Raw genomic sequence first — 2,860 nt, forward strand, 5'->3', positions numbered from 1 at the left:
TAAAAAAAAAAAAAAAAGTTACCAGACTAGTTTTAGCTTCTCTGTTGGTGCACAAACCCTGCAGAGCTGGCCTTGCTGCCTCCTGAGGCAGTGTGGGGCCACAGTGCAGAACTTCTGTGGTGTCCCCACCTGTATGCAGAAGAGCACATGGTCCAACTTGGTCTTCTTCAGGTTCCCACAGGATCCATCCAGATGCATGAAGTAGGTGGAGAAATGTCAGAGAGCAGACCTATAAGATAAAACATCTAATTAATTAAATACACATTCTCAATTAGGTACCAACCTCTTCTGAGTCCTCTACCATCTGTAGAGCTAGTCCTAATAGAAAATCTTTGAGATAATACAATCCCAGCAATATTTGATCTTTTTTTTTTTTTTTTGAGACAGAGTCATGCTCTGTCGCTCAGGCTAGAATGCAGTGGCACAATCTCGGCTCGCTGCAACCTCCACCTCCTGGGTTCAAGCAATTCTCCTGCCTCAGCCTCCTAAGTAGCTGGGATTACAGGAGTGTGCCACCATGCCCAGCTAATTTTTGTATTTTTAATAGAGACGGGGTTTCACTATGTTGATCAGGCTGATCTCGAGCTCCTGACCTCAAGATCCGCTCACCTCGGCCTCCCAAAGTGCTGGCTGCGTAATCTCTCACTAAAAGTTAGAAGTGGGAACTAAATATGGAATATTGTCATGGCCAGATTTACATTCTGGTGGATTTTCTTCTACAATGGAAGTTGTTTGCTTCTAGACGGTGTTTACATACTCTGCTCTTCCTGTGCCTTAAATATGTGGGTGGCAAAATCAGTGCCTGTTATGGGAGCGGTTGAGGAACAAATGCTATAACTTTTCCTGTAACAATTGTTATAGGAACAGTTCAGGAAGCTTGTTCTTTTTTCCATCGTTGGCTGCAACTGCTTTTAGAGCTTGGCAATGTAATTTCTGTTCTTTTTCAGAACAGTGAAGAAAAGGGTAAAGGACTGAAGGAAATGTGCCATTCTCCGTGGACAGGCAGGCGTGATGCTTTTGAACTGTAGCGGGCCTCCTGTAAGCACTTGTTTTAGATGGTATAAATAGTGACCTAAATACTAGATGGCCAAGCATTTGTACTCTGTAGTACAGTAGCAGATTTTGATTTCACTGTTATCATTGTTGTTCTTTAAAATGTCCTATCTTTTACAAGAGCCTCTGGGGAAAATTTCTGGGGGCAAACCTCTGATTTCCTCTTTGCAGCCAATAGCTTGACTGCTGTACTGCATGCACTCAATAAAGTGATGGAAAATATTGAATTCATCATGAGTTTTGGTTTGAGGAAGCCACAAATTTGGCAACCAAACTTGATATTCAAATGCACCTCCCTGGGAAATTCCATAGAGCTCAGCAAGGCAACTTGGAATCTCAACTAACCTCAGAGTTACTGTAAAGAAACCCTAAGTGCTCCAACAGTGCAACACGTTCTTCAGGAGCTGAAAGATATATCCTCAGAACAGCACCTCAGAGCTCTTAAATGCATATCTCTGGTACTATCAGTCATGGGATAACTCAAACTCAGTATGTCAGAGGAACACCACGTACAGAAGTGACTTACCAGATCCCGACATGCTCTCAGCTGAGCTTCATTGTTGCAGAGACAAAAGGAAACACAGAGCAAAAGATATAAAGCTTCCATCAACATTTATGAAGCCCTCAGTCTGCCTGACATGAGGCAGATGTGTAGGCATTGATGTGTACGCATCGATGAAGGTCTCATGTATTCTTCCTGTGATGAAGGTTGAGAATGAGTGCTATAAAAATGGACAAAAGCATTTCAAAGTATATTTGACGAACACATTGACTGACTAAAGATTGAGTGACTTGGCTTTGCATAACATAAATTTTGATATGAAACATCATCTGGATTTAATGGTAAACACATATAGCAACTCTATACAACTAAGTCAGTGCTTCCTACAGATAATTCAGAAACTAGTTAAAATACCCAAGAGACTTTAAAAATAGGGCTTCTCTTATAGTTGATATTTGAAAGAAAAGCTGTAAGGTGTATGTAGGCCACTTAATCACTGAGTATCTTTGTCTACAGGCCTCCCATTGCATACTTTAGCTCTTGATAATCTGCCATTTTGAATGGGCTCTGTTTGAACTCTCCTGTTTTGGGGACCTATCTGTTCTTCCAGAAAGTGACACTGAAGTTTCCAGGTTTCACGCTACATGAGCTCTGCTAGTAGCATTCTTGAATTGTTTTAATTGTCATTTTAGATATGACATTTATTATCACCATGGATCTAATTGTTGAGTCTCGAGCTATCAATTCTTCCAAGAAATAAACGTTGAAGAGGTATAGGAGGAAGGAATACATTTTATAAAATGTTACAATGAAGCTCATGATTGGTCTGTGACTAGTAGGAGTTTTTTTGTTTGTTTGTTTTGTTTTTTAAACTTTATGTTCTAGGATACATGTGCACAACATGCAGGTTTTTTACGTATGTATACATGTGCCATGTTGGTGTGCTGCATCCGTTAACTCGTCATTTACATTAGGTATATCTCCTAATGCTATCCCTCCCTGCTCCCCCGACCCCACAACAGGCCCTGATGTGTGATGTTCCCCTTCCTGTGTCCAAGTGTTCTCATTGTTCGATTCAAACCTATGAGTAAGAACATGCGGTGTTTGGTTTTCTGTTCTTGCGATAGTTTGCTGAGAATGATGGTTTCCAGCTGCATCCATGTCCCTACAAAGGACATGAACTCATCCTTTTTTATGGCTGCATAGTATTCCATGGTGTATATGTGCCACATTTTCTTAATCCAGTCTGTCATTGATGGACATTTGGGTTGGTTCCAAGTCTTTGCTATTGTGAATAGTGCTACA

This window comes from Rhinopithecus roxellana, chromosome 18 (genome assembly GCF_007565055.1).
Source record: "Rhinopithecus roxellana isolate Shanxi Qingling chromosome 18, ASM756505v1, whole genome shotgun sequence".
In the NCBI taxonomy this organism is placed as follows: Eukaryota; Metazoa; Chordata; class Mammalia; order Primates; family Cercopithecidae; genus Rhinopithecus; species Rhinopithecus roxellana.